Genomic DNA, 11,131 nt, shown 5'->3' with positions numbered 1-11,131 from the left:
GCTATACATATTTGTAGAAGGATTCAAACTTGTTCAGTCATACACTGTGCTTAGTCATGGAGCTTACCTAGTGAGGAAGGCTCATCCGTTCATTCATTCGACATGCCAGGCACGCCAGCCCCAAACTCATGGAACAAATACAGTCAGGGGGTAGGGGGCACAGACGTTAACCCATCTCACAAATAAATGTATCACGACAACTGTGAAACATTTTGTTTCAAAAAACAAGGGTGCCTGATGCTAGGGTATATAAGGCCAAGTGTGTAACAGAACAGGTGACTGAGTAAAGAACAGAACGTTTAGGAGGAATTGACTGAGTTGGGAGTGGTGGACGGTGGAGGACTCGAACAGAGGGAAGCATTGCAGAAGAAACCCTGGCATGGTAAGGAGACTGCTCAATTACTGGAACTGAAAACAGTCTCCCCTGGGGGCTTTTCCCCTTAGCAGGAGGGAGATGTGTGGTAGGCAACAATGCTGAGGCTGATGGAATCAGGGGGTCCAGGGTGGGCTGGGCTTTGTCGCCCAAGAGACCCAAAATATGTAATGAACAGACGATACTTCCAAGGTTGATAAGGCCCAGAAAGGGCTACCTGAGGAAGGAAGTTGGCAGGGGGCCTCGGCTGAGGGGGAGGATTTCCGAGGCCAGCATAACTTTCATGAAGGGACAGTCACAAAAGAGAATAGTTGCATGCATTCTGGATAGGGCTGGTGGGCGGGATAGGGGGCTTGGCTGAGGGGATTGACGAAAATGAGCAAAGACTGACCAGGAACAGCACTTCTGTCCAGGCAAGAAATGAAGCTCCAGCCCTGGCTGGGGTAGTTCAGTGGATTGAGTGTGGGCCTGCAAACCAAACAACCCTGGTTCAATTCCCAGTCAGGGCACATGTGTGGGTTGCAGGCCAGTTCCCAGCAGGGAATGCACGAGAGGCAACCGTACATTGAAATTTCTCTCCCTCTTTCCTTGCCTTCCTCTCTAAAGATAAATAAATAAAATCTTTAAAAGAAATGAAGCTCTGAGCCAAAGAGGCGGCTGTGGGTGGCGGCTGTGGGCGTGGAGAGGAGGTCCTTGCAGAAACTTCTGGAGGGACGGCTGCACCTGGAGGGCAATTGGGGGTGGGGGGGCAGGGAGGAGGATTTAGGGAGGGTAGGAGGTGAAGCAAGCTGAGGTTAACAGAGATAATAGTATTAGCCCTGCTCTGTGCCGGGCCCACACACGACCTTGTCAGTCCTTGTGAGAAGTAGCTCCCTTATTATCCCCATTCCCTATGTGCAGCAACTGAGCCCAAAGAGGTCAAATACCTTGCCCAAGGCGACCCAGCTGCTAGGGGGCAGGTCAGGATTGGAACCCACCCCCCAGCTCCATTGCTCTGCTCTCATGCCTGCCCAGAGACTTCCAGCTTGGCAAATGGTGGTAGACAGGGGGCACCTGGAGAGGAGGGGTAAATTCTGGCATCTCAGGCCTGCGGTGTAAAGTGCCGGGGGCCAGGCAGAACAGAGCTGGAAGTAAGGAGGTTGCAGGTCGCTGCCCAAAGGTGGGGGTGGGTGGGGCGGGGTGGGGTGGGGCCGTGTGTTCCGTGAGTCACAGTACATGGAATCAGAGAAGAGAGGGATTTGTGGATTTTAATTCAATGAAGGCAAAAGTAGACTTCACATATTTTAAAGACATAAGACAGCTCTCAACCAACTGCATTAGAAAAGGTAGACACAAAGCAAACCAGGATACATACAAAAGGGTGAACATGAAGTGGTATCTGATATTATCAGGGGCGGGTTCTACACTCCAGCCTTAAAGGAAAAAGAAGCAGTGCCATTATTAAAAATTATGATTTCAAGATCACCCTAGAAAATCCTTTCAAGTGCCCACAAATTACAGTCTCCATTGTTTGATTTATATAATCCTGGTGTATCTGTATACATGTCTGGCATAGAGTTTGCTCAGACTAAATACAGTGTAACAGTACTTCTAGTCATGCTATTTAAGCTGCACTTTCTCTCTCACATTTTCTTGGGGTGCAGGGAGGCTAACAGAGTCCAGTTTCACTCTCGTTTGGAGGTAAATTTTCCACTTTCACAAACAATGCACTGTGGCCAGCCACTGGGTTGTAAAAGATACCGGTCTCACTTTCTTGGCCCTGGGGGTGGGCGGGGGGAAGCATCGTAGGGGTCAGATATCAATGTAGCCTGCTCCCCAGAACCTCTCAGCCTCTCTGCAAACAGTGTAATGGATTTGACTCAAGAGAACTTGCCAGTGTGGCCATTCATGCGCCCAACATCCCACTTTGCCAAAACCAAACTTTGGCTCCCTGAGGCCCCATCCCCCACTCCTCCTCCCGCCCAGCAGCGCTCTGTCTGGAAGCAACAGTCCTCATTTGGCCCACTGCGGAGAGTCAGGGACTCACCTTATAAGCTGGTGGGTTCTTTGGAACTGCTGGGTGCCCAGGACAAAGCGTCCCCTGACGACGGCACACGCCAGTGGGTCTCCAAAGTGTTGGCCTTTCACGTCCGTCACTGAGAAGCAAGTGCCGCCCCTGGAATTCTCCCACGTGCTTTGCTCGGCTGGGTTGTGCCTGCTCTTCTGTGGAGGAGTCCAAACTACTTCCTTCTTTCTCCTGCTTCCGTTCACACAAAGCTAATCTCTTCAATTTTCCCTCCACTCATGTTAACTCCATTTAGGAGGGGTTTCCGCTGGTGCAGTTGATTCCCCATGGATGCATGAATGAATGAATGGGAGGGGCGGGCGGGACAGAAACATCGCCACTGTGGACTTTAAGGTCTGAAGGCGAATGGCCCCACTGTGAGGTCAGGACACATCCATTTCTGCCCAGGCCAGCAGTTCTGCTCCCGGGAGACTGGACCCACAAAAAAGAACACTTCGCAAACTGTGGCGTCAGTCCAAACAGCGCCCTCTGCTGGATGGGATTTCAGGATGAGTGCCAAATAGCGTCCGGCCCCCGGGGGGGGGGGGGGAGTCGTGCAGGGCAGGGCGCCTTCCCGGTCCGCTCAGATTGCGTTCGAAAAGCATCCCATTTACTGCAAATGGAAGAGAACAGGCTCGTCCTGTAGCCGGCCCTTAGGAAACGCTCCAGAAAGAGCAGGCGACTTTATTTTCCTCCTTCCTTAGGAATAAAGCAAGCGCAGGGACAGCGTCTATATTTGGCTCCTAAATGAATTCACATTAACTCCACGCTTAATATAGGTCAGCTACCACCTCTCCGGCACCTTCTCAGAAACAGGAAACTCTGCTTCCCACGGTGCCTGGTGAGATTTTACCAAGAGATGAGGTGGAAATAAATGGGCTAAGAGGAATGTGTTTTGACTTACTTCATTGGTCTGTGGCTTTGGACAATGGAACCACGCTGCCAAGATTGGATAGCATTAGGTCTTTTACATGGGAATTCCCTAGAAATATACACATACACACACATTTCTTCTCTCTCTCCTACCTTTTCTTATATGACTATTTTTAGACTGAAGAGCATTCACGCTCCCATATGTATAAGTTACATTTTATGTTTTTATTTACTATATTTACATATTTTATAAGTACATATTTCAGATATATAAAATTCTAACCTCTATCTTGGCCCCCCCAATACAAAAATGCAATGTTATAATAACTTTTCAAATGCTCCCCAAGGCCCAAAAACACCCTTAGCACGAGTCACCCTCCTCCCGGTCACCAGTGCCCTCTATCCAGAGCAGAAATCCTGCCTGGATTCACTCCTCGTCCTGCCGCCGACCTCGTCGGCAGCTTTCTGCAGGGGTCTTCGCAAGCCCTGAAGTTTCAGGCCCCTTCCTCAAACTCCTCCTCTGCAGCCTGTTAGTTCACTGGCCTGCTGGATGAACGTGTCGCTGCCGTCCACGGCAGACTAGCTGTCCTTGGCCAGGGGTGTCCAACCCTTTGGCATCTCTGAGCCACACAGGAAGAAGAAGAGTTAGTTGTCTTGGGCCACCCATTAAATACATGGCGACACCTACTCACACACAAAAACCTCATCACGTTTTAAGCGAAGTTACAATCTTGTGTTGGGCTGCATTCACAGCCATCCTGAGCCGCCTGCAGCCCTCGGGCCGCAGCTCGGACACCCTCCGTTCTACATCGTCAAAGCAAGGTGTACTGAAGACAGTACAGGTGATTGATTTCCAAGTGTCTGATGTCAACCCGATTGCTTTAGGACAGACCAGCTCTCGAGACCAGACCCAATCCCCCTGGGCCACTCGCGGGCTGTTTGTTTCTAAGCAATCACAGAGCCTAAGAAACCACCTCTGTCTTCTCTTACTCGGGACCACAGATCCCTATTTATCATTCAGCTTCTGAGGATGGCTCCAGAGGCATTAACATCCCCGTCACGGCCCAGCTCCGCAGGCAGCCGACCCAGAGCCTCTCTTGGCCTGAAAAGGACAGGCGGGCGCTCCCCGCTCTCCAACAGATTTCCATCAGCCGTGCAGAGGGAAGCAGGTCCCTAACAGGTCAGACGCGCCTGCAGCCGAGGGGAAGAATGTGTTCTCTGTCGCACACCTGTTGCCAGTCATCATTCACTGTCGGGGCTGGTGACTGTATTGACCAGTATCCCAAACACACTCTGCCCGACGCGGTGAAGAAATCGGAGACGGCAGGCGAGCATCCCAAAGTGAGACGGGAGCTCATTGCAGGAATGCCCCGCAGCTCGAATGACCAGGAACTGCGTTAACCCACAGCAGTTTTCTTTCCTCCTCAACCTGAATCTATTTCTTCGGGGAGAAGGTTATGTGTTAGCACTACATTTTGCAAGAGGCTAGTTTTGTATGTGCCTGGTGGTCTGTGGGGGGTGGGTGATATAAATGACGTTCACTTTCCACACGTCCATCTAAGTCATCTGAAATGCACTTAAGTATCTGCCTGGTGCTTTTGCACAATCCCTGCCCCTCCCCCACCCCCCCAACAGACACATACTCATTCCACGCATCCGTGTCTTCCCTTCACGGTCATTAAAATTTAAACTCCTGCCACAGTCACCGCTGTGTCCCCGCCGCGGCCTGGCACTCAGACAGCCCTCACGCTTTTGTCCAGCAAACAAAGAAGCATCAGACCAGGATCACAGCTCTGTTTGCGGAATCTGTCTAGTTTTTCCTTCATGTGGTTTCTGTTCATCATTAGCAGATACGCGTGCCTTCTTTCTCGAAAGAATTAGTATGCACTGACCTCCTAACGTGTGCCTAAGTTTGTGGGTTACTTGATTCAAGTTGACATGAGGAAGGGAGAATTTTCTGAGCAAGGAAACTCAGAGGGGGTGGGCTTTCCAAGGGCGCAAACTCCCCAGCTCTGGGGCGAGAGCAAGCACCAGAGAGACACATCAATCAGTTGCCTCCCATAAGCACCCCGACTGGGAACTGAGCCCGCCAACTTTTCTTTTTTTAAAGACAAATTTATTTTTAAAGAGAGGGGAAAGGACGGAGAAAGGGAGAGAAACATCAATGTGTGGTTGCCTCTCGCACGCCCCCTATTGGGAACCTGGCCTGCAACCTAGACATATGCTCTGACTGGGAATCAAACTGGCGACCCTTTGGTTCTCAGGCCAGTGCTCAATCCACTGAGCCACACCAGCCAGGTGTGGCTGGACTCACCGGGTTTTGGTGTATGGAACCAACCAGGGCCGATCTGACTCTAAGGGTTTACATGTGAATTCTTCTCCAGAGCCCTCAAGTCTTCTTTGAGAATTTCTAAATTCAGGGTCTTTGTGTTAATAATTCTGGGAGAATTAATCAAAGTAGATTTCGTGTTATGTGGACAACTGTCTAAAACTCTCTCTGTGAACTAAACAATGAAGGCGAGTGTGTAACATTTAGGAGATGGTGGTGGCCACGGCTCTCAGGCTGTGACGAACTAACGTGTGTTACCAGGAGGGGGGCCAGGTGGGGCCGGGGTCGGGGAGAAGACACTGGTCTCTGTTCGAAGTGTCTGTAAGCACATTATTCAGACACAGAGACGTTCAAAGGCTGTGCGATCCTGAGTAAGAATGAGGCCTGGACGCCACACTGCCGAGGCCTGAGCACTAGATCAGCGCCCCCCGGGAGGGACAGACCACTCTTCCGAGGTGACTGAGGGTTAAATGAGTTCACCCACCTGAAACCGTCAAGTCGGGGCCTGGCGTGAGTGGGCAGACAAGAGCAAGGAGGTGGAGTGATGGAGGTGGTGGCAGACGAAAAAATGGCCCCCCAAAATGCCCTGACTCCCCTGGTCCCCCAAACTTGCAAATATGCCACCTCAGGCAGCAAAGAGGACTCCCCGGATGTGATTGGGTTAAGGCTCTTGAGACTCCCTCAGCACTGCCAGTGCAACCCTAGGGTACTTATAAAGAGGAAAGACGGTCTGAGAGAAGGAGGTGTGAGGACAGAAGCAAGGTCAAGGTGATGCGGGAAGCGCATAAGGAACACAGGTGGCCTCCGGGATGCCAAACAGGCAGGGACACAGATTCTCCCACGAGGCCTTCAGAAGAAACCAGCCCTGCCGACCTTAACCCTAACCCTACCCCCAACCCTAATCCTAACTCCCAGCCCTGACCCTTAACCCCTAACCCTAACCCCAACCCTAATCCTAACTCCCAACCCTGACCCTTAACCCCTAACCCTAACCCCAACCCTAATCCTAACTCCCAACCCTGACCCTTAAACCCTAACCCTACCCCCAACCCTAATCCTAACTCCCAACCCTGATCCTTAACCCCTAACCCTAACCCCAACCCTAATCCTAACTCCCAACCCTGACCCTTAAACCCTGACCCTAACCCCAACCCTAATCCTAACTCCCAACCCTAACCCTTAACCCTTAACCCCTGACCCTAACCCCTATCCCTTAACCCTAACCTCTAACCCCTAACCAACCCTAACCCTTAACCTAAACCCTTAACCCCGAGCCCTAGCCCCAACCCTAACCCTTAAACCCTAAGCCTTAACTCACAACCATTAACCCCAACCCTTAACCTCTAGCCCTAACTCCTAACCCTAACCCTTAACCCCTATCCCTTAACCCTAACCTCTAACCCCTAACCCTGACCGTAACCCCTAACCCTTAACTCCTGACCCTAACCCCTAACTCCAACCCCTAACCCTTAACCCCTAACCCTAACCCCGGCCCTGACCCCTAACCCCAGCCTTAACTCTTAACCCGTAATCCCTAACCCTAACCCCCAACCCTTAACCCTAACCCTTTAACCCTTAACCCCTAGCCCTTAACCCCTAACCTAACCCCCCCCCCCGACTTTGGCCCGATGAGACAGACCTGAGACCTTTGGCCGCCAGGACTGTGAGGTGACTCGTGTGCATGACTCTGAGCCCTGGAACGGGGCTGCTTGTTACAGCAGCCACGGGGTTCAGGCCCAGGGAGGTGGGGGGAGTCCGCCAGTGGGGACGGAAAGAGAAGCGAGAGTCCACACCTTCAGATGGCCCATCTGGAGGCAGAGCACAAAGGCCCCTGGGCCCACCCGCCAACGAAGGGAAGACAGAAGGGCCCTGCCCCGTCTGGGGAAGACAGGAGAGGCCATCGGGACTCACTGAACCCCACAGTCACGCGGGTACAACCCCACGGTCCCCTGATGCTGTTGAGAGAAAGCAAATGCCCTTTAGTGACAGCGTCCCTGCCCATTCCGGCCGTTGACTCCTCACACCTCTGGTGGCTAAAAAGTAACCCCTCACAGTTCGTTTCTTAACAGACCCATCGATTGACCCGGTGGGCTGTCCAGCACGGGGATACGTGTGTTCATAGACACATCTCATTTTTCTTTTTAATAAAAACATAGCTCTCAGAGATATCCTGCGGGGGAAACAGCACTCCGGCCAAGGCGTGATGGCCTTAATGGGCCCGGGGCTGATTTTTCCACCGACACAGAACACTCCACGTGAACAGCTTCGCACGTATCTCAGTGATCCTCCCACGGCCAGAGGGACGGGACATTCACAGGGTCAGCGAGCCTTCCGCTGGCTCGGAAAGGCGTCCGGGCCACCGAGGTTACTGGGCCACTGAGGCCTCTTTGGTCCTCCTTCCCTCGGGGACCCGGCCAGCGGAGCCCTTTCAATGGCCATCTCATGGGGCTGGAGGAGCAGGGGAGCGGCTCTCAGGCCGCAGGAGGGGTGGCAGCGATTCCCTCGGAGAAATGACAAAGCCCGTTTGTGCCGGGCCCACGGGATGGGGCTCGTGACCCCGGCCGGCTGCCAGCGGGCGCTGGAGCCCCATTCACTCGGTGGAACTGGGGCGCGATGGCTATCTTGGGGCCCTTCGCAGAGCCCGCTCTCCTGAGACCCAGGGAGAGGCAGCAGCAGAATCTCACCTGCTGTTGGCTCCGCCTCTCGGGTGCGTGGGAAGCTCTAGAAAGCCCTACTTTCTGTCTATTCAGACCTGCTTCCTGCCAGAGGTTTGGCTAAGACAGAGCAGCCGAGCAACCCCACGGACCAAACCAGATTCCAGGCCGGGTGTGCCCACGGGCGGGGCCTTCCCCTCCCGGGCCTCCTCCCAGCCGCAGTCTGTTTGCTACAATGGCAACTAGCCGGCTAATGCCTTCCCCTCCACGGGCCAGGGAGTCGGCGGCCAGAATGATGTCAAGTCCCAACAGCCAGGAAGGGACCGAGCTGTGCAGGAAAACAGCCTAGTGCGTGAGCTCTCAGAGGGGCTCCTCCAGCCCCGTCAAGCGTTCAGAAGAAGCAGCGGCCTGGGGCCCACAGCTTGACTGGGACACGGAGAGGCTCCCAGTCAGGACCCCTGGCTGAGCCGCTCCCGAATTCCTGGCCCACAGAACCTTTTGAAAATCTGTGTTTGTTGTTTTAAGTTGCTACACGTGGGTAATTTGATATCCATCCGTAGATACTAAAGTCAGCAAGGGGAGCCTCCTGGCGGGAACGCTAGGGTCTCCCCCTTCTCTAGAATGTCTCAAGAAATTAAAAACCTCCAGTGACCCCGGGACTGCCCCTCCTATTCTCTGGGAGGGGGATGGGGTGGGGGCAGGGCTCACACAAAGCCAAGCACGGCCCCCCTCGCCCTGCCGAGCGAACTCATCTGCCCCTCCTCCTTCACTCACCCGCCCACCCATCCCACAAACACCAATTAAGGGCCCACTCCATCCAGTTGCCCGAAAAACAGCATGGCGCAGGACAGACCTGTTCTCCAGAGCTTCCCCTTTGATGGGGAAAGGTGGTGAGGAGACAAGCAAGAACATAATTTCAGACAGACCTGCGTGTCCCGGAGAAGACAAAACCAGGCAACGGGGACATCGACTGAACAGGGAGCAGGGCAGACTCTGGGTGCAGAGTGAGCGGGAGGTGTGCCCCACTCCTTGTGGGGGCGACGGAGAGCACAGGGAGTTCCCCAGAGCAGACGGCAAAGGTGACTGAGGACTCCAGGGAAGGAAAGAATGGAGGACTCCCCCGCTCCCAGGTGCGGGGGAGTCCTCCACGCCGCTTACTTTTCGGATCCACACGCCACCTGTAGTGATTTTCCAAACACAAACAGGAAAAAAATACTGGGTACCTCCACCCCAAGTTCAAATGGTTCCTTCTCTAATTAAAAATGCAAACTTGTCCTGCCTGTCCCAACCTGGGAGCATAAGATTTAGTGAGAACGTCAGGGGAGTTACGGGGAAACGGACTTGGGGTGTGCAATCCCCAGCACGTTGCCCAGGAAAGCGGCACCTGCTACCAGTGTGTGCGGCAGGAGGTGGGGACAGGACTGTCAGATCTCTGGGTGTCCTGCGCCAGCTCGGTTGAGTTTTGCACGACCCGAAGGCCCTGCCAGAGCGCGCCCAGGGCTGCGGCACGAAGCCAGTGCCCGGGTCAGGGTAGCTCGGCATCTTGTTGAACATTCAGCAGCGTCCAAGTAAACTGCGTGATTCTTTAAACCACGTAAACTACAGTGTTGGATTATTTTCTCCTGGAAGGAGTATAAGATAGGAGTGGTTGTGTTTGTTTTTCATTTGTTTTCATTGCTTTAAGAGAGGAAGAGAGGGAGAGAAACAGACCGGTTCAGCCGGCAGTATGTGCCCTGACTGGGAACTGAACCCACAACGTTTTGGTTACAGACGATGCTCCAACCGACTGAGCCGCACCAGCCAGGGCACGTTTTTCTTTCTGGATGTTAAAGAACAAGGTAGGACAAAATGCCCTCGCACCCTACAGGACCTCGGAGGTCCTGGCAACGAGGTCCTGTAGACTTCCTGACACCCAGGGCCTCCAAGTCAGTCCAAGGACGTACCTTTGTGAGACCCAGGTAGTGAAAGAAAGAGGCAAATGAATACTGTCCCCTCCTGCTCCCTAGCTGGGCCCACACACAAGAGTCCATTAAACTCACTGACGCAGGCCTGCTGGGGAGCTGGCAAAGCCCCGGTGGGGTTAGGTTTCCCCCGTTCAGTCCCCAGCCAGGATCTCAGATGTCCGCCCTCCCTGTCATCGAAGCTGGGTCCCGGGGACCCCACAGAATGGCCAGGGACCTGGCAAACACCCCTAGGCCCAGCCACCGAGAACTCGGGCCAGCCAGCACCTCCCCTCTGAGCTTCTCCATCTCTGAAGTGAAACTGTTGGCCTAGAAAACCTTCATCTCTAATTCCAAAAAAAATTAAAACAAAAAAAGCACAAAAACAAAGCCACTCTAGGAAGACAGCGCGTGTCCGCTGCATATGCCCCGTCAGCTGCTTTAACTTACTTCATCCTCGCGACTCTGGTAGGAGTTTTTCGTTTTATCAGTTGCCCCCCCCCCCACTTCTAAATGAGGAAATAAAGTCCAGGAACAGTAACATGCCCAACCCGAGGTCACGACAGGTACGCAGGTGGCCGGCCTTCACCCTGAGGTCCGTCTGGGTGCAAAGTCCATTTCTTCACGCCACTCTGCCTCTCAGTCACCCTTGATTTCTTTACCAGCTTTCATTACGAATCCCTGGTCAGGCGAGCCTGCTGGGAGACATCACAAAGCCATCATGCCCTCCCCACCCCCACCTCCAGGAGGATTTCAGAGTCTGTTTGCATTCACGGGGCGCAGGCGTCGGTCCCTGCAACCTTGCTCTCCTGGCCGCCGCCGCATCTCTCAACGGCGCCACACACACTGGGGGAGCCCCTCTTTCACAGGCTCCCCTGACCAGCCCTGCAACCCCAGGAAAAAGGCACCATTGTTACC

This window comes from Artibeus jamaicensis, unplaced genomic scaffold (genome assembly GCF_021234435.1).
Source record: "Artibeus jamaicensis isolate MK-2021 breed Jamaican fruit bat unplaced genomic scaffold, CSHL_Jam_final contig_3152, whole genome shotgun sequence".
In the NCBI taxonomy this organism is placed as follows: domain Eukaryota; kingdom Metazoa; phylum Chordata; class Mammalia; order Chiroptera; family Phyllostomidae; genus Artibeus; species Artibeus jamaicensis.
Note: the sequence above shows the minus strand (reverse complement) of the source record.